The 22,123-nt window shown below is 37.6% G+C and overlaps 1 long non-coding RNA gene across 2 annotated transcripts; it reads right to left on the bottom strand.

Moving 5' to 3' along the window:
- Window positions 1–3,007: 3,007 nt before the first annotated feature.
- On the bottom strand, window positions 3,008–22,123 carry LOC132541719 (uncharacterized). 2 transcript variants are annotated; one of them, XR_009552817.1, is made up of 4 exons: window positions 21,995–22,123; window positions 5,894–5,956; window positions 3,880–4,005; window positions 3,008–3,299 (listed from the first exon to the last, which is right to left on the bottom strand). It is a non-coding gene; the product is annotated as an uncharacterized LOC132541719 (long non-coding RNA). The 2 variants fall into 2 exon arrangements; XR_009552818.1 differs by lacking the exon at window positions 21,995–22,123 and adding an exon at window positions 12,350–12,663.

Genomic DNA, 22,123 nt, shown 5'->3' with positions numbered 1-22,123 from the left:
AGTACTAATAGGTGTAGGTGTGACTTAGAAAGGAAGTTAAGGCAGGGCCATAGGAAAAATAGGCAAAAAATATGCAGAAAAAATATAGATATAGACATAGACAGATAGATATCTATCTGAAACCTTGGTAGAATCATTGCAGTTTCTGCTGGAGCAGCATGGGGACACATTACTCTGGTGATGGTAACGGTGTGGAATTATATCCCTATGATCTTATAATTTTATAAATCATTGTTAAATAATTAATAAAGATAAAAAACAAAAACAAGACAAAAAACAAAAATGCAGCTGGAATTTGAGAACAAATTCATCTTCTTTCAGAGTTTTAGTTTCAAGTGGCAAGCTTTAACATTCTCCTGAGATGACCAGAGTTATATTTTCTATTCTTGTGACTTATAAATTAATAAGAACAAAAGATATTTTACTTTTTTCAGAATGGACAGACTTTTCTTAATATCATTATACTTGTGATTTAAAAACAGACTAAATTTAAAAGAAAAAGTATGAGTGGGTTAAGAATTTCTGCTTTTAAAAAGGGAAGATTTGCAGGTGATATCTTTAGTCAGAGTAGACTCTGCCCTACCTTTCTGAGGATCCTTCTGCTTGGACTTATGGAAGTTTCTCACTCTTTGGCAGCATTTTCCTCATTTGCAGACCAGTTATAAAATAACAAATCAGAACAATTAGCTACCATGCATAATTGCAGTGTTAATCCTCTTATAGTGCTGGCTTTTCCAGTGGAAGCTAACTCCTATTACAGGGATTAACTGCTTTTCATAAGGTTTTTACTCTGTCTTGAACATATGAAGTATATATTCATTAATTTGATAGTGAACTATGACATCAAGAGATTCTGTTGGTTGGAGTTTTCCAACTTCTATAATTCAAAAGCTAGGAGATATTTTTTTGTATCTCCCAAGTTGATAGTTTTGCTTAAAATATGGAGCTAAGGTTTAGCTTTTATAGTCCTAAAACTTACATGTAAATGAGTAGGTATTTATAAAAGTGTAAATTATTGTATGTTATCTTTTTTATATCTGAAGTATAAATACCACAGTTTAAGTAAAATTGCTGTGGTGGTAGTGCAGCAGGTTAAGTGCACATGGCGCCAAGTGCAAGGACTGGTGTAAGGATCCTGGTTCCAGCTCCTGGCTTGAGCTCTGCTCCCTCCCCACCCCCCAGTTGCAGGGGGGTTGCTTCACAAGCAGTGAAGCAGGTCTGTGTCTATCTTTCTCTCCTCCTCTCTGTCTCCCCTCCTTTTGCAATTTCTCTTGGTCCTATCCAACAACAACATCAATGACAACAATAACAGTAACGACAACAACAAAATGGGAAAAAATGGCCTCCAGAAGCAGTGGATTTGTAGTGCAGGCACTGAGCCCCAGGAACTCTGGAGGCAAAAGAAAAAAAAAGTACACTTACTTTTATTTTAAGACAAATTATTCACGGATGAAGACCCTATAACCTATGTTGGGATAACTATTGTAATAGTCTATCATGCTGATAGCCATTAGACTCATCTCAATTCAAGAATTCTATGAATAATAGGCACTTTAACCACTGAAATTTATTAAACATTTACTCTATGTCAGACAGTGTGTTAAGGTGCTTTTAAGTATACCTCCTCAAAAACTCACTTAAAAACCTTAAAATGGACAAATATTATTATTAGACTTACTATTATTATTAATATTTTTTACAGAGGAGGAAACTGAAGCTTGGAGTAGACAGATTACATATATTACACATATACATACATATATGAATAAGTCCACTCTAAGCAACAGTTTATTGTAGATATATGTTTTATTCAAGTGTTGGAGCTACTCACTGCCTTAATCCAGCTTTCTAGACCTACTCTCAACTCTGACACCATCTTCCCAATAAATATTTTTAGGTCATCTGCATGTTAACTATCAAATTTAAGCAAAAATTACTAAAGTCATGTGCCCCTAGGAACATACCTAAAATAGACTTTCTAGCTTCTTCCCACCCTAAGGCCTCTATTCTCATCTGCTCTATTCCTACGTTTGGGTTCCTATTTATTAAACATTTTGTCCTGTTTATATCTTACTGCCTTTCAGCTACCAAGTTGCAGATGCTACTATGATTCCATCCTGAACTCTTTGGGCAGATGATCTCACCAATGTGTCCTGGAGCCCCATGTTTCCAGAGGCCCATCTTACTAGGGAAAGGTAGAAACAGGCTGGGGACTATGTAAACAGGATCAACCAGCCAATGCCCATATTCAGATTCTTTTCTTTGGGAGTCTTTGAGACTTCTGCTTCAGGTTGAATTTTTTATTTTATTTTATCACATAGAGTAGATAGAATAAGATAGAGGAAAAGAAACCACCGTACCAAAGCTTCCATCAATATGGTGGAAACCAGATTTGAATCTGGTATTATCTAAGTGAGCTATATTGCTGGGATCTCAGAGCAGTTATATATTGTGTATTAGGTAATAAAGCTAATAAGTAGGTAACCAAGCCAAAATAGACCAGGTCTGTATTCTCTCAATCCCATATGCTTAACCACTGCCTGTGTGCACCAGATGCTTAATTAAACTTTGCTTTGTGGTTTCAAAGACAGCCCTAGAGTTGTACATTACAATGAAGAGAATGTGATCAATTTATAAGAAAAAACTTTGTTTTAAGATAGGCTTCTATTTCCTAGTTCCTTACACATGTACTACATGGAATTTTTTATGATATGCAGATTTGAGGAACATCCCCTTTTGCCTAGCTAATTTTAGAATGTTGTTTTCAAAGCTGCTCTTTCTTTTTAACTATTGGCCATAGTATCAGGAGTGTGGGGTGAACAGAAACCTATATCATACAGCCGTTTTCAAAAGAACTGTCATATGACAGAGATTTTGTGGGTGGATATATTTTGAGAGTAATGGTTGTAACAGGGTTAGAGGTGAATGCATCATAATAGTAAATTATTCTATGGCAAGTACTAATTGACCCAATAGTCTGGATTTGAATAAGTATACATAATCAATATAGGAACTGAGTGTTTACTAGAAGGCTAGAGGTTTTAGCGGGTTATTTATTTCACCATATTCCCTAGACTTTTCATTGATTAGTTTATGGTAGTTTTCAATCTCTTTCATCCCTCCAGTCTTCATGCTCAGGAACAGTTTCTATTCACAGTTGTTCTGGTTCTTTGCTTGAGTTCTAGTTTGTTGAGCTTGAACCTCCAGATTGCCAGTCATATCAACTTCTAGCAGACATTTTTTTGTGAAAATTGAACACAGTAGTTAGTTTTAGTTTCTGTCAAGTTAGACCCAAAAGACTGTTTTTGAAGGAATGGCAAATAAAAACAAAGAAATTATATGGTAAACACTTCAGTGTAGAAAAACAAAGCAGAATGATACCATCTAATATACTACTAGACAGAATTTACTTTGTAATTTCTGAATCTATTCTATTTTATAAATATTTTCCCCCATGTTGTGTCTTCCTTATCCTAATTTTGTTGGCTAATCTTAAGTAAAGTTGCTTTAAATTTCAACAGTGCAGACATATGGGAACATACACTAGTATGAAGAAGCTGTGATCCGCCATGTAGTTTTCATCTGGATAGTCATAATCACATACTGTCATATGTGGATAAGCAATTCAACTTTCTTTTCTTTTTTTTAATTTCTTTATTGGGGAATTAATGTTTTACATTCAACAGTAAATACAATAGTTTATACATGCATAACATTTCCCAGTTTTCCATATAACAATACAACCCCCAATAGGTCCTCTGTCATCCTTCTTGGATCTGTATTCTCCCCACCCACCCAACCCAGAGTCTTTTACTTTGGTGCAATATGCCAATTCCAGAGCAATCCAACTTTCAAAACAACATATTACAGCATTCTTACCAGGGATTGTTGGGCCTGGAGCTTTACTTCCAGTGTTTGGAGAGTTTGTTTCAGCTCAGCATTCCTAGTCCAGTCAGTACTTGTCTTGTCAACAGAAGCCAATATCTTCCCATGTGTTTCTTTACTCTGAAGTTCGAGAGTGAAAAAATAAAAAAAGCACTTAGTACCAACTTTGGGGATCTCTGCTAGATACTGGATGCCTTCTTTTTCCTTGGTTGTGATAGATTGGCCATTTAATTAAACTAGACCTCAACCTTTCTGCGGCTTATTCAGTCAAGACCATATTATTTTCAACATCTATATACTACTACATCATTATCCACTAAAATGTAGACTATGTAATATTAACAACAGTGCTACTGCTGGGGTTTTGTTCTTGCATGATGAATCAACTACTTCTAGCAGACATCTTTTTTCTTTTGACTATTTTTTAAATAAAGATAGAGATAAATTGAGGATAGGGTGGGGGTGAAAATGGAGAGAGAGAGAGAGATAGAGAGAGAGAGAGGGAGAGAGAGATACCACTCTTAGACCACTGAGGAAACTTCTGCATTGTACATAGGACCTGGGGCTTGAACCCAGGTCCTTGAGCATGGCAATGTTTGCTTTCTACCCTAAGTGCCATTATCCAGCCACAAAGCTAAATATACCTGCCATTTATATTTATCTTCCCCCAAAATGTCTGATTAAGAGACCAGGCAGTGGTGCACTGAGTAGAGCCTATATGTTATCATGCATGAGAACCTGGGTTCAAATCCCCACCTGCTGGAGTAAAGCTTCCCAGGAGTAAAACAGTGCTGCAAATGTCTTTCTTTCTTGCTTTCTATCTTCTCTGCTCTTTTGATTTCTCTCTGTCTCTATAAAAAGAAAAGAAAAAAAAAAAAGGAAAAGATGACCACTGTCATTCAGGCATTGATCTTCAGTGGTATTTCTGGTGGTAATTAAATATAAAAAAAAGAAAATTGTGATTAGAGTTATATATTGAATAAAGACAATAATGAGATACTGTTTTAAGTGAGATACCTGCAGCCCTGCTTCACTACTCATGAAACGTTGCCCCTTCAGGTGGGGACCAGGGGCTTGAACCTACACATCCTTGCACACTGTAATGTGTGCGATTAACCAGGTGCACCACAAGTGTAAAACAGTATCTCATTATTGTCTTGTCTTTATTCAGTAGATAATTCTAACCAAGGCTTTTTTTTTTTTAACTCTTTGTCTACTGCTCTTCTCAAAAACTTAAGGCAATTGTTTAATACAAAAGAGCACCAAGAGTTAAAATTTTAAAAAGATGCAAATATTAATAAAATAACTATGAGGCTGGGTGGCAGTGTTTGCAGTTGAGAGCACATGTTGCCATGTGTAATGACCTGAGCTTAAACCCCACAAGCAAGGAAGGAGCCTTCATGATCAGTGAAGCAATGCTAGAGGTGTCTCCCTTTCTCCCTCTCTATATCCTCCCTCTTAATTTCTCTTTGTTCTATCAAATAAATTAAATGAACCTCTAAAAAGTCATATTTCCACCACCCAGTATTGCTGACCCTTATTTTTAACATTTGTTTCCAGCTGTGTGTCCTTTCCAGCACAGTACACTATGATGCCTCTCTTCAGAAACATCAAAATAATGATACTGGGCACTGGCTTACCCAGTAGATCACACACACACCAAAAACATCTTCTCTCATGACCCAAATACCTACAGGCCCTTACTGAGACCAACAGGTGTGAGGTATGAAAGATTTGATAGAGACCAGATGGTGGTGCACTTGGTTAAGTGCACATGTTAATAATATGCAGGGACCTGGGTTCAAGCCACCAGTCCCCACCTGCAGGAGGAAAGCCTGAGTGGTGAAGCAGTGCTGCAGGTGTCTCTCTCTCTCCACTTCTCTATCTCCCCTTCCTCTCCATTTCTAGCTGTCTCTATTCAATAACTAAATTAATTAATTAAGATAACAAAAATTCTATTAAAAAAAGAAAGACCCATTAGAAATGTTGACTTTATAGTCTGTGTTACCTTTCCTGTGTTTTATGGAACAAAGTACAATCTTCCTCAGTCAGTTGAACATTTCCATGAAACCTATTGTAAATGAAAGCATAAAGTGAAGAAGCAGTTACTATTAATTTAGATGGAAAAATTTCAGACTCCTAAAGTAATCTACCAAATAACACATAAAAATCTAACCCAAACATATAGTATTAGCAAGAGCTATACAACGAGTACAAATTAAACGAATTCTGGAAAGCAGCTTGGTGGGGTCATTCTTACTGTTAGGGATAACACTGTCTCTAAGACAGCATCACAATATCAAATAGTGAATGCTAATTTTGCCTTTTGAAAATGAAAATCCTCTCCTGGTTTTTCAGTTAGTTGAAAGAGGTTCGGGGGTGGGGCGGTAGTTTAGCAGATTAAGCGCACGTGGTGCGAAGCGCAAGGACGGGTGGAAGGATCTGGGTTCCAGCCCCTGGCTGCCCACTTGCATCACCTGCATGGGGGTCGCTTCACGGGTAATGAAGCAGGTCTGCAGGTGTCTATCATTCTCTTCCTCTCTCTGTCTTCCCCTTCTCTTTCAATTTCTCTCTGTCCTATCCAACAACAACAGCAATAACGACAAGGGCAACAAAAAGAAAAAAAAAAAAAAAGGAAAAAAAATGGCCTCCAGGAGTAGTGGATTTGTAACGCAGGTACCGAACCCCAGCGATAACCCTGGAAGAAAAAAAAAGAGGTTCAATTGTAGGTCTTTTTTTGTAAAAGTGGAGTGACATGATGCAGACTTTTCTAAATCAAGCAATGTCTAATCTCAGCACATCACCTTCCACCATCTCTTCCTGCGTGCTGACACACTGAAGCTTTTGATTATCATGCCATGCTGTTCCTAACTTGGTGATTCTTTTTGAGGTAAGTTCGCTCTTCCATCAGTCTTTCCATTTCCAATACTATATCAGTCTTGTTAGAAGCAATTCATCCAAAACTTTTCAGATCAATTCTATCAATCTTAATACTTTGGGGAAAAAAAAAACAATTGCTGGGAGAAGTGCAATATAGATGCTAACGGAACGTTTCTCATCCACTGTTAATAAAATATCCATCACTGGGTTGAGGAGCCAGCATAATGGTTATGTAAAACACTTTCATGCTGACGCTCTGAGATCCTAGGCTCAATCCCCAGCACCACCATAAACCAAAGCTGAGAGATGCTCTGGTTTTCCTCTTTTTCATTAAAACTTTAAATAAAATATTTTAAAATATATCCAGCATAGTGGAGATTCTAAAGTATAAACGAATGGGTTCAAATTGCACCTCTACTACATTCACCTGTTAGGCTTGGCAAATTACTTCTCCAGACCCTTATTTCCTCATCATTAAAATGGAAATTTTGTGAGGATTAAATGAGTTAATGTGTACAAAAGTGTTTAGCATAGTGCTTAGCATATCATCAATGTTCAGTAAGTGGTAGTTACAGAATTATTAAAGTTATAAAAAATGAAAATATAGCCATTACTCTTTGGTCAGAAAAGGAACCAAATCTTCTCAGTTTATTTTTTTTAATTTACTTATTTATAAAATAAAAATAGAAAATATAAACAAAACCATAGGATAAAAAGAGCAAAAATCCACACATTTCCCACCACCAGGGTTCCTTATCCAATCTTCTCCACTGGAAGCTTTCCTATTCTTTATCCCTTTGAGAGTATGGACCCAGGGTCATTATGGGGTGTAGAAGGTGGAAGGTCTGGCGTCTGTAATTGCCTCTCCACTGAACATGGGCATTGGCAGGTCAGTCCATGCCCCCATCTTGTTTCTTTCTTTTCCTAGTGGGGCAGGGCTCTGGAGAGGTGGGGTTCCAGGACATATTGGTGAGGTCGTCTGCCGGAGGGGGATTCAGGTTGGCCTTATGGTATCATCTGCATCTTGGTGTCTGAAAAAGCATTATGATATAAAGAAGAACAAATTGTTTAATAATCTGGAACCCAAAGGCAAGAATATAACAGATAAGATTTGAGGTTTCCATTTTGGAAAAGGTTAGTAGGTCTATTTTAGGTACATTCCAAGGGGCCCAGGACTTTACTAATTTTTGCCTGAGCCTGACAGCTGACATGCAGGTGGGCCAAAGGTATTATCTGGGGAGATGGTGTTAGGGTTGGAAATAGGACTAGAAAGCTGTATCAGGGAAGAGAGCACTCCTAAACCTGGGAAAAGTACATAAATACCATTAACTGTAAACCATATCCATTTGATATGGGGCCTATATTCAGTGCAAAAACCTGTCTAACCTCTCCATCCCTGTAGATCTGAGTTTGCATTCTGTGGTCATAGCTAGAATATTCTAGGTTGCACCCATTACCAGACCCATCTTTGTCAAGTGGTAGAGATTTTTGTCCAACCTCCCTTCAGAGAATGGGACAGTCCCTACCATTGTTGATCCACATTAAGGGCAAGGCCCACATAGGGGCTCATTTTGTTGTTCCTGATGGAGATGACCAGTGACAGGAGAGAGGAATCTATTAGAGGTTTATGTCCATCATATCTGTGTGGGAATCCCAGTATTCCCTGACAAGGGCCCCAGGAGATGAGGTAGCCTGGTAGTAATCAAAGGAGCCATATTAAAGTGAGCCAGTCTCTTGCCCTTGCCCAGCTTTTTTAGTCCTTACTTTGACAAGGTTAGCCTTGTAGTGACTGAGAGAAGTGAAACAGGAAGTAAGTGAAGATTATCTAGGTCTAAGTAGAAACTACTTGATTAAGTACTTTATGTTGTCTTTTTTAGGTCTTTGTACTTGCTTGCTGTACTTATTGGGTCGCTGAAAACTGTTGTGTAATCCTCTCATTTTCAAATACAGTACTGAGGATTTTTACAGCTCTAAAAAGGTGAATCTCTGATCTATGCATTAACAATCAGATGCTGAATGTTATGATCTATCAAAGATCTGGAAGTTCTCTGATAGCTAACTTATGACTGTTCTAGATGTTACATAAGTGTTTCAAATGAGACCACTATATGTAGGGGTGAATTGAAATAATACAGTGATTTTGATTTTGATTTTACACTTTAATAAATCTTATTAAGATTTATTAAAGTGGGGAAAATTTCTTGACAATCTGGTACATATTTTTAATTATTATTATTATTTAAAAAACTTTCTTTTTAAAACTTCATTTATTTATTTAATCTGATAGAACAAAGAAAAATTGAAAAGGAAGGAGAGATGGAGAGAAAGGCAGAGAGATACCTGCAGTATCGCTTCACCATATGTGAAGCTTTGCCCCTGCAGGTGGGGACCAGGGGGCTTGAACCCGGGTCATTGTGCATGATACTACATGCACTTAAGTAGGTGTGCCACTACCTAGCCCCCATTTTTATTATTTTTTAATTTAATTTATCTTGAAGTCATCTACAATGAATCTGGATTTATTGATCTAAAACAATTCCAAAGAAGCATTTGTGACCACTGGGAGAGGAAAAGGACCTGCATTATTCAACGAAATATACTAGGTGCTGTTATATGAGAGATCTCCATAATTATAAGTATGTAACAAGTACACATCATGTTTTTATAAACTAAATAAATAGCAAATTAAAATCTTTTTCAATTGTTAACTTCTCACCTAAATATTTTCTTTTAAGGCTTATAGAATATGGAAAAATAAGTGAAATGATTTTTTTTTTCAAATGGTCACCAAACTTGGATTTTGAATGAGTATTAGATATTAAGTTCTTTACTCTAACTGGAGGACCAGGGATTGGTGTACCTGATAGAGTACACCTGCTAGGCTAAGTGGACTAATTCTTGTGACATATGTTGACCAGAAAGAGAAGTGCTTTCTTTGGAAGGCTGACTTCATTTATTTACTACATTTTTAAGATTCTCAACAGTGATGCGATACAGTTGATAATAGTCTTGCAACTGACCATCAATGTTTCCTTTCCAAAATCCTGATACCATCGTTTTATTTTGAGTTCAAATTTAGCGGTACTATGTTCTAAGTGTTAAGGCTGGGAGCCATGCAGAGCTTCTAAGTTTTTCATGTTTTTTTCTTCTCTAATTACTTGAAAGAAGGCACAATCATCAGAGCTACCAGAATTTCCATGGGTCCCGTTTATTCCGTCACTCATGCGCCTCTGCCCTGTGCCAGCACTCAGTCAGAACTCCACCAGAAGGCCCTCTATACTCTCTGAACCCTCTACAATGCCATCCAGAGTCTCCTCTTAAAGCCTTAATAGATCTATAGTCACTTCAGTACTGCTATACCAATAAAACCAGGAAGAGCAAGACCCTGCACGCAAGTGTACAGCATGTGTGTATGCTCTAGGAGACCATTATAAGGGTTTTATATTTATGTATGACTATAACATGACATCATATTTTATAAGAAGTTTTTGTTATGTCAACTTTATTTCATTTCATATTAGTTTGGTTATTGATGGGCCACATATACCCAAGCGATGCCTCCTAAGGCTGTTGATTGTATGACATAGGAAATCATACATGATTGGGAAAACGGGAGGACATGATTTCATGACTGTCTTTTGAATGACTATTTGGGGTTGGGGGGTATTTCAGGTACTCCTTAAACAGAAAATCTTTGTTTCCTTTTCACTCTCTATTTCCTGTTCCCACCTCCACATTGATTGATTAATTGATTGATTGCTGCTGGGGCTCTGCACCTGCATATTTTTTACTGTTCCTGGCAGGTGTTTTTCCTCCTTTAAATTTCAGATAGAAGAGACAGAGGATGGAAGTGGGAGGGAGGGTAGCATAGAACACTCTGCTATTCATGGAGCTCCCCATTAGTGCCATGTATAGTGCTCTCCATGTGTGGTACAGGGGGTTCAAACCCACCCAGGTCACTGCACATGGTAAATTGTATGCTCCATAGGACAAACCATCTCCTTGTCCCTTATTCTCACTTTGTCTTCATACTGTCTTCATATTCTTGTGCCTAGCTCACCTTTCATGTAGTTTTTCAAGGAAGCCTGAAATGTCTGTTAGTTGAACCTATACATTTAAGTGAAAAAAAGTATATATATATATATATATATATATATACATTTAAGTGAAATATATATATATATGTTTTGAAATTTGGCTTACTGCTTTCTAGCTTAGATGAAAATTACTTATTTCTTTCTGAGTCTGGAAGCATTCTGGTTCTTTCCTTCCAGTCTTCCTCTCAGAAAACCTGCTAATTTTTGCAGGTAAAGTAGAAGGGAAGAGAAGCCTTATGTGGGATCAGGTAATTTAGATCTAATCCTTTTTAGCAGCCTATGTTTGGGGATTCTAGAAACTGGCTCACCTCTTTCCTTTCCTCCTTACTAGATGAAAGGCAAGATAATAAATCCTGCAGGTGGGAACAATGATTAGGTTACTAGAGTTTTCAGGAGTTAAGTAACAATGGAAGATGAGTTCTTTCCCTGAAGAGCCAAGCCTGTGTGCAGAGGCGGGGCTGCTTTAGTTGTATATCTGAGTTTCCCCCTTCTTTGGGGAGGAGTAGAGGAACCAGTACCTTCTGAAGTTACGATCAGTGAATTTAGATCTATGGCTGCCCTCTTTCCCAGAAGCACTCTGCCAACTCTCTAGCACTCTGAAGGTGCTCCTTAGAACCAGAAAGCCTAATTAATCTTCTTCTGATAGGTTCCATCTTCCTACTCTTCTCCTGTCCCTTCTGAAACTTTTCAACTTGTTGTGAGAATAGATATTAGATGGATAGTCTAATTCAGTCTAAGATATGGTTTACTGACACAGTGGGGCAGGGGTGGACAGTTAATTACTGGAGCTATTTACATAAAAATGCACCTTTTATGCAGAAGAATGAAACTGAACCATTATATTTCACCAAACACAAAAGAAAATTCCAAGTGGATTAAGGACTTGGATGTTAGACCACAAACTATCAGATACTTAGAGAAAAATTTTGGCAAAACTCTGTTATGCATAAATTTTAATGACATCTTCAATGAAATGAATCCAATTACTAAGACGACTAAAGCAAGTTTAAACCTATGGACTACATCAAATTAAAAAGCTTCTGCACAGCAAAAGAAACCACTACCGAAACCAGGAGACTCTTCACAGAATGGGAGAAGATCTTTACATGCCATACATCATGCAAGAGGCTAATAACCAAAATATATAAAGAGCTTACCAAACTCAACAACAAGAAAACAGATGACCCCATCCAAAAATGGGGAGAGGACATGAACAGAATATTCACCACAGAAGAGATCCAAAAGGTTGAGAAACATGGAAAAATGCTCCAAGTCTTTGATTGTCAGAGAAATGCAAATCAAGACAACAATGAGATACCACTTCACTCCTGTGAGAATGTCATACATCAGAAAAGGTAACAGCAGCAAATGCTTGAGAGGGTGTGGGGTCAAAGGAACCCTCCTGCACCGCTGGTGGGAATGTAAGTTGGCCCAACCCCTGTGGAGAGCAGTCTGGAGAACTCTCAGAAGGCTAGAAATAGACCTACCCTATGATCCTGCAATTTCTCTCCTGGGGATATAGCCTAAGGAACCAAACACAACCATCCAAAAAGATTTGTGTATACCTATTTCTTAGCAGCATAATTTGTAATAGCCAAAACCTGGAAGCAGCCCAGGTGTCCAACAACAGATGAGTGGCTGAGCAAGTTGTGGTATATATACACAATGGAATACTACTCAGCTATTAAAAACAGTGACTTCACTGTTTTCAGTTTATCTTGGATAGAGCTTGAAGAAATCATGTTAAGTGAAATAAGTCAGAAACAGAAGGATGAATATGGGATCTCACTCTCAGGCAGAAGTTGAAAGACAAGATCAGAAAAGAAGGCACAAGTAGAACCTGAACTGGAGTTGCTGTGTTGCACCAAAATAAAAGACACTGGGGTTGGTGGGGGGAGAGTACAGGTACAAAAACGATGGCAGAGGACCTAGGGGGTTTGTATTGTTATGTGGAAAACTGAGAAATGTGGAAAACTGAGAAATGTTATGCATGTACAAACTATTGTATTTACTGTCAAATGTAAAACATTAATCCTCCAATAAGGAAATTTAAAAAAAATGTAATTTTTATATAAATGTACTCTTGGGCACCAAGGTGAGAAAAATGTTGGAGAAAGGACTTTTCTGTTTCTTTCTTCCTTTTTTTTTTTTTTTCCAATTAATACAGCTTGACTATTAGATCAGCTAAAGCAGGAAAGAGAGTAAAAAAGATTCTTATTTTGTCTCTAGGTTTTCAAGTCCCACCTTCTGGAGAGAAATGGCAGTACCTTGCTTTGAATTCCCTATTTTTGTATGATGTGTGTGTGTGTGTGTGTGTGTGAAGTATATATATTGGGTTGTCAGAAAAATTAAGACACATTTTTGCATAGAAAAACACAAAAATATATTATGACTTTTCTAGCAACACAGTACACACACATATATACATAAACACACACAGACATACAAATTACATATGAATATTTGTGGTGTCCTGAAGATAAGAGAGTTGTTGTCCTTGCCCTTATAGATAGATGGTGGTAGTAGGATAAGCTACAAATAATTACAAAATAAATACAAGTTTAAATAAGTATGGAGGAAAAAAAAGCAGTATCTAGGAGACTTAAGGATATACCATTTGAATGCTATTTTTGAAAATAAGGTGGAATTTATTGTATATGGAAAAAATTCTAGTTCAAGGGAAAACTAGTATTTTTAAAAGGTATAAACTTGAATAGTATATTTGAAGAACTTTGAAAAATTTGGTTTGGCTGGGTTATAAAGAAGATATGAATGCGGGGGCCAGGCGGTAGTGCACGGGGCACATAGTACAAAGCACGAGGACCGATGCAAGGATCTGGTTTCGAACCTCAGCTCCCCACCTGCAGGGGTTTGATTCACAAGTGGTGATGCAGACCTGCAGGTGTCTAGCTTTCATCTTTCCCTCCCTCTCTCTGTCTTCCCCTCCCCTCTCAACTTCTCTCTGTCCTATCAAAAAAAAAAAAAAAAAGATATGAATGAGTGCCAAGAGACAAGAATGGAAAATAGGTTGTGGCCAGATAGGGAAGGGCCTTTAAAGAAAGCTGTCCTAAGGAATTTGGACTCTGTCCCAGTCAGGGGGTGGACCTTTGAAGGCTCCTGAGTAGGGATGAACATGATCTTAACTTTTATAAGGATAAAATGGTTGGCAGTGTATAAATTGAACTGGAGGGAAATTGGAGACAAGTATAAGATAGGAAAATTTGCAAAATTCTGGGTGTAGGGGAAGAGACAGTGAGAATTATAAGACAGTAGCAACTGGGGGGTAATAAGGGTGGTAATAGAAGACAGAAATGGTGGAACTTTAAGAAATGGTGACATTTGAGGAAAAAATTGTGACATTTGAGGTGGCAATTGAGGAGAGTATAACGACAGGTTTCCAGTTTTGAACTTGAGGAGTGTTGTTAACTAATATCGCAATACAAAAGAAGAGCAAGTTTTGTAGGCAAGGGAGTCAGTCCAGGATAGAGAAGACTGGGAATGAGTCACTTCTTGATCAACAGCCAGGTGCAGATATTCCATAGATGGTTGCAGTATGGGTCTGGAATTTGGAAATTATGACTAGACTTAGGGGTTACTGCAAAGAGGGACTGTGAAACAAAGTGAGATTTCCCAAGGAGAATGGGTAGAGATGAAGACCATTTAAGTGATAAGTAACTTTAAAAGAGAAACAAGGGGTTGAAATGTAATATTCAAAGACTCAGGAGATAGATATCTCAAGAAAGCTAAGAGGAGAAAGCATTCTTGTTTCTGCTCTCCTGCTCTATACTTGTGGCAGACATTACTAATTGATAATGACATATTTTCATGATGAACTAACTATAGAACTCCTCTTAATAACACCAATATAAGAAGTTAGATTGTATCTCTAAGTCGGATTCAAGTGATCTTAATTTCTGATTATTCTACTTTAGATGGGCTGGTAGGGATTCTGGTAATCAAATTTCTAAAATTAAGCTGGGAATGACCAAAAAGGAATCTTTTGAGTTTTATATCATGGGGAATGCTAATGTAATTTTTGGTCTTTGGATACTCTGATAGGAATTTTATTAGACTAGATACATTGGTGAAATGATCAGAATGGAGTTATTCAAACCACTGACACATTCATCTTCATTATGTCACCATGACAGTTTTGCAGGAGCACTTAGAGGTCATTATCAGACTTTAAATCCTATCTCTTTCTTTTCCTAAGTGTTTAGTAAATTACTTAATCTGTTTAAGTCTTGCTATTTTTATAGCAGAAATAATATCTAATTAATAAATTAGATACTACCAATTCAGGGAACACGCATGTTTGCAAGTGGTAGGTAGACACAAATGATAGTTTCCTTCTTGCTTCTCATAAAAAAATGATTGAACACACTGAGCACACTTCCCTTATAAAACATCTCCAGCCTCCATTTGAATATTTCTACTGAAGGAAAACTTGTTGTTTGACAAGATATTTGATTTTTTTTTTAGCTGCTGCAATAATGAAAACAATTTGCCTTTATATAGAACTGAGTGTTGTCATATAGAATACAGTTTGAATTTTACCATATAAAATGAAAATTTTGTATTTTTTGAGGGAGGCATTTGAAGAGCATTACAATACTCTCCTAAGCTTTTTCATTTCTATAGTAAGAAATCACCAATTCATGCAATTAATCATTTGTTGACATATTTTTTATTTCCATTGTCAACTAGGTCACTTGTAAATCTGAAGATTTGATCTAGTCTCTTCTTTTTTGTCTCTAGCTTTTAGTTCAAGATATTTTTTAGAGAAGTGTGTGCTGACTGCATTTTATTCTATTACACAAATCTCCAACATAGCATATAATTTCTTGTATTTTCATTAAAGAAATTATTTGGCTCTAATAATCAATTATTAGTAATATACATTGCCTTCTTTATCAGGGCAGAACAGAAATCTGAATATATTTGTAATGGAAGCTTGCTTTACTCACTTTTGGGTTCACTGTCTTTTTTTGGGTATGAGACCAAGACTTGTCACTCATTAATTTCTGATTATAGTGTTGGTTAACTAGTTGGCTCTTAAGCTATAATTATCTTCCTCCTTCAATCAGAATTACATTTCGATATTACAACACAAGCTATTGCAAAATCTAATAATACACATTGGATTTTCACTTCTCTCTAAGTAAACTTTCCCTGACAATTCATATATGTTCTTCTGGATTGCTCAGCTCTCCAGTATTGGTGCTATACCTTTACTGAGTAGGACATTTTTCCAAGTAAAGACTGATCAGTGGGCACTTCCCAGCATTGTTTTTGTTATTAAAACACACTTCTATTATTCCAGATTACAGAATTATGAGTGACTCATGAACAAGAGCTATGCCTATGTGACAGCATAATTGGTATCAAAATGAAAAATTCAATTAATTACCTATCAAAGTTCCACAATCTTCTTTAAGAGAATAGAACAAACACTACAATCATTTATCTGGAACATGAAAACACCTAGAATTGCCAAAACCATCTTAAGGAAAAGAAACAGAAATTGAGGCATCACACTCCCAGACCTTAAAATATATTATAAATCCATCATCATCAAAACAGCATGGTACTGGAACAAAAATAGGCACACAACCAGTGGAACAGAATTGAAAGCCCAGAAATAAATCCCCACACCTATGGACATCTAATCTTTTATAAGGGGGCCCAAAGGATTAAATGGAAAAAGGAGGCTCTCTTCAATAAATGGTGCTGGGAAAACTGGGTTGTAACATGCAGAAGAATGAAATTGAACCACTTTATCTCACCAGAAACAGAAATCAACTCCAAATGGATCAAAAACATGGATGTCAGACCAGAAAGAATCAAATACTTAGAGGAAAACATTGGTAAAACACTTTCCCACCTACACCTCAAGGACATCTTTGATGAATCAAACCCAATTGCAAGGAAGACTAAAGCAGAAACAAACCAATGGGACTACATCAAATTGAAAAGCTTCTGCACATCCAAAGAAACTATCACACAAACAAAGAGACCCCTCACAGAATGGGAGAAGATCTTCACATGCCATGCATCAGACAAGAAACTAATCACCAAAATATATAAAGAGCTCAGCAAACTTAGCACCAAAAAAGCAAATGACCCCATCCAAAAATGGGCAAAGGATATGAACAAAACATTCACTACAGAGGAGATCCAAAAGGCTAACAAACATATGAAAAACTGCTCTAGGTCACTGATTGTCAGAGAAATGCAAATTAAGACAACACTAAGATACCACCTCACTCCTGTAAGAATGGCATACATCAAAAAGGACAGCAGCAACAAATGCTGGAGAGGTTGTAGGGACAGAGGAACCCTTTTACATTGCTGGTGGGAATGTAAATTGGTCCAGCCTCTGTGGAGAGCAGTCTGGAAAACTCTCAGAAGGCTAGACATGGACCTTCCATATGATCCAGCAATTCCTCTCCTGGGGTTATACCCCAAGGAATCCATAACACCCAACCAAAAAGAGGTGTGTACTCCTATGTTCATAGCAGCACAATTCATAATAGCTAAAACCTGGAAGCAACCCAGGTGCCCAACAACAGATGAGTGGTTGAGAAAGCTGTGGTATATATACACAATGGAATACTATGCAGCTATGAAGAACAATGAACCCACCTTCTCTGACCCATCTTGGACAGAGCTAGAAGGAATTATGTTAAGTGAACTAAGTCAGAAAGATAAAGATGAGTATGGGATGATCCCACTCATCAACAGAAGTTGAAGAAGAAGATATGAAAGGGAAACTAAAAGCAGGACCTGACCAAATTGTAAGTAGGGCACCAAAGTAAAATCCCTGTGGTGAGGGGTAGACATGCAGCTTCCTGGGCCAGTGGGGGGTGGGAGTGGGTGGGAGGGATGGGTCACAGTCTTTTGGTGGTGGGAATGGTGTTTATGTACACTCCTAGTAAAATGTAGTCATATAAATCACTAGTTAATTAATATGAGGGGGAAAATTAATTGTATGTCTCGAAGTTTTTCAAAACACAAACTGAATCTTTTTAATATATAGGCTGTGTAATTGATATGCAGACTCTCTCAAAAGCCTAGACCAAGTAGATCAGAAGCAACCAATAGCACAGCTATATACAAGATACTGGGTACTGTACAGCAAACCCTAACAAAAGGACTTTTCAAAGTTAACCCAATTACCAATTTATGTGATGATAACATTAGCTATCCATTGTCTTTTTGAACCCTAAGACAGCAGGATCCTCACATCTCCACTAGAGAGCCTCTACTTCCCCCAGTGCTGGAACCATTGGATAGGACCCACTTTCCCATATGCCTCTCCCAATCCATATCAAATAATATTGCATCTGCCGATCACAACCTAACCAACACAACAATTGCCACCTCAACATGTTTCACTTCAGACTGTGTCCAGAGACTTCACGTGTGGAATGACAACCCTTCAACTTCATTGCTTGCGTGAGACCTTTCCTTTCATAGTATACTCTAATTCCATCTCAGGTGGTTCACTTTCTAACAAAGTCCCAAAACCTAGATATACACCAGTTTCTGTGAGAGAGAGCATATTTTCACAAGTATCTGTAAACTACTGCAAAATATATACCTGAAAGCAGAAGTACACTAGAGTTTGCGGTGAGTATCCCCTTAACACTTCCTCTCCACTATTCTAAGCTTTGGGTTCATGATTGCTCAACAATTTGTTTGGCTTCGTATGTTAACTCTCTTTTCAGTCACCAGGTTCCAGATGTCATCAGGATGCCGGCCAGGCTTCCCTAGACTGAAGACTCCACCAATGTGTCCTGGAGCTCCGCTTCCCCAGAGACCCACCCTACTAGGGAAAGAGAGAGGCAGACTGGGAGTATGGACCGACCAGTCAACGCCCATGTTCAGCGGGGAAGCAATTACAGAAGCTAGACCTTCTACATTCTGCAACCCACAATGACCCTGAGTCCATGCTCCCAGAGGGATAGAGAATGGGAAAGCTATCAAGGGAGGGGGTGGGAAATGGAGATTGGGTGGTGGGAATTGTGTGGAATTGTACCCCTCCTACCCTATGGTTTTGTTAATTAATCCTTTCTTAAATAAAAAATAAAAAATGAATAAAAATAAAAAAAGAAAAATTCAATTAACATTTCCTTTGTTTTAAACTATACTTAATGACAGGTTTGATCAATAGTTCTCATGAGACTTCAGTTAATTCTTTCTCTGTGAATTTTTCAATCATTTTTGACTCTGTAAACTAAATAGGATGTTTCTATGCATCACTTTACCCATAATGTATTTGATATGCCTACAGTTTACCATATTGAACACTGGAAATTTATCTGTGGGTGGCCAATAACACACGGTCCTGTCTTTGAAGAGGATCCAGACATACAAACCCATTTAAAAAATAAAGTTCTTCTCATTTTATTAAGATGAGTGGTGCGAAAGTTGGACTAAATATATAAACATTTGGTGAATGCTCCAAGAAAATAATGAAAATTATATCTCTATCATTTAGTATTCATGTAACAATTATTTACTGAGCAATTTTTTTGTGGTTGTTATTGCCAGAGTCATAAAATGTACCTGGTACCATAAAATGTATCATAAATTGTTACTGGTCTGTGTCAACTTTTTTCAGATAGAAAGAGAGTGACAGACACAGCACCAGATCTTTCCCAGGGCCAGAGTACTTGTATGTGGTGTATTGGGGTATCAAACCTGGATCATGTACATAGCAAAGTAGGTACTCTTTCAGATTAACCATCTTGCTGGTCTAAAACACTTCTTATTTAGTAGTGTAATCAGCTATCTGTAGGTTATTCCCACAAAACTGGAATAAGAATTTCCCAATACAAGATATAAAGATGAGTATACTGGAATGACAGAACAGTAGAGAAAGCATCTGCCCTTCTCAAGAAGAAAAGCATCGGGGTCATATGTCAGGTGGAGTTAAATAGGGTTTTGAAATTGCTGAATTTCTCTGAGCTTTCTTTTTCTCCAGTTACCACATTACCATGAACAGTTATATAGGATGTAATAAAAGAAGTCTGTTTGGGGTTGGAGATACCTAGATTCACTGGACCTTTGTAAATGTAATTGTTCCTTAATGGTTGAAGAAAAACAATATAGATCTTCATGAATATTCCCCTGGGTTTTCTATCAGGGTCTCCATGGCTGCTGGTGCCACCACTATCAGAGAATTCTCTTACAGAATCTTGTTCCTGTTATTGAATGTTCCTCAAGGGGTGAGGGATGAGGGATGAGGGACAGTGGCAAAGGTCCATACATATGATTTTCACTGTTGCCTAAAAGAATATCTTTCATATATGCTGAATAAACAATCCTTCTCTATTCCCCATCTGTCTCACTAGCTGCCTCAGTATCCCTATGCTAAATTCCAGGGATACCTAGACAGTAATATAGGTATAATTGCAGCTTTTATCTATCTATTTATTTATTTATTTATTTAATATTTTTAGTTTTTATAATTGGATGGAGACAGAGAGAAGTTGAGAGGGGAAGTGGAGATAGAAAGGGAGAGGCACAGAGAGAAACCTGCAGCCCTGCTTCATGAAGCTTCTCCCCTGCAGGTGAGGACCAGGGGCTTGAATCTGTGTCCTTTTGTACTGTAATGTATGTGTTTAGCCAGAGATGCCAGCACCTGGCCCCCTAATCCTAGATTTTATGAAAGGAATAGTCTAACACTTATGCATAATCCTATCAATAAGTAATATCTCCTAGGCAGTGACCAAGATAGCTTATTTTAAGGCACTGTGTTAAGTCCCATGGCTTCAATGGAAGGCAGAACAGTGGAGACATTGAAGAGCTTATGGGAAAAGCCAACATTAATTCAGTAGCCATGCAGATAAACACATCACTGCAAATCTTGCTAAGAGCCACAGAGACAACAGAATACTATGAAGGTGTATCATAATAGAACCTGGCATGGCATATGGCAGTATGGGGAGGAGTCAGTGTGAGCCTCATTCAGGGGGAGACTTGGATTTATTTATTTTTAAAATTTTTCTTAGGGGATTAATAGTTTATAGTAAGTATGGCTATTGGTGTAAAATTTCTCAGTTTTCTTCAAAACACTCTCACCCCAGCCTAGGTCCTCCTCCACCTTCATGCACCAGGACCTGAAAGCCCCCCTGCCCCTCCCCAGATTCTTTTACTTTGGTGCAATCACCAAGAGACTTTTGGATTTCAGCTATACAGATTATTAGGAGTAGTCCAGGTCAAATTGAATAGTAATATATTCCAGGAAAAAGAGGAAGTTATGTAATGAAATGGGAAAGCCCAACTAGGTCTGCAGAGTTGGAAGCTTAAAGAGGGAAGGGAGCCACACAATGTGAGAGGGGAGAGAGGGGGCTGTGTCAGATCTCGATAGATGTTGGCTTTGGAAGTCTCTGAATATTTCAAACAGTGTGGTGACAGGGGCAGCTTTGTGGTCTCAATGTGGTTTTTCCCTGGCCATGGAGTGAACTGAGTGGAGAGTGGGGTGCAAGTGGAAGTTTAGGTAGTTATATAGAGAAAGAGAAACGTTATTACATCATGAATATTTAGTGAGCAAAATGCTAGTTATGGCCAAGATGTGCTTAGAATATTTATTGAATAAATAATGAATTTGGGGAACATGGGACTTGATGTAATTAAAAAAAAAACTACTGTTGAAATATTCTTAGACCAACACTGATGACAAAAATAATTTTTTTAATTGTTTAGCTATAGTTTAGCTTGACTGGAATGTATAAATTTGCTAAAATAATACTTCCATATTTTCCTATTTTTTTCAACCAGGCCAAAGAAATGAATAGAACCATTTTAAGTAGAGATAAGTCAGCATGATGTTGTAAGATAGTTGAATATATGTGCACACATAACAAGTGTGATCAGGTTTTCAGAGTGACAACCCTTTGGAAATTGTAGTTTAAAAAAAATTCTCCTTTGGATAATTCAGCAAATAATGTGTAACTTGCTGTGCTAGCTTTGTATCCTGGGAGTTACACTATTATATTGTATTTTGGTTCTTCAGAAATCATCTCTTCTGTCATGCAACTGCTCCCTGTGTACCCTGGAGGTGACAGATAGGATAATAATGATGACTAAAACATTCAGTGGTTCCCCTCCCTGCTGAGACCTACCTTCCCCTAGAGCGATTCTCATCTTCCCATTGGGAGCATGCAGGACTTCTGGCTTCTTCCAGATCTATAATCTGTAACCATACCTGTCAGAGTTCCATTAAGGGAGGGACAGCTACTGTAGACTTCAGT

Source organism: Erinaceus europaeus, chromosome 12 (genome assembly GCF_950295315.1).
Source record: "Erinaceus europaeus chromosome 12, mEriEur2.1, whole genome shotgun sequence".
Taxonomy (NCBI): Eukaryota; Metazoa; Chordata; class Mammalia; order Eulipotyphla; family Erinaceidae; genus Erinaceus; species Erinaceus europaeus.
The sequence above is the reverse complement of the archived record's forward strand: the minus strand, read 5'-3'. Positions and strand labels throughout refer to the sequence as shown.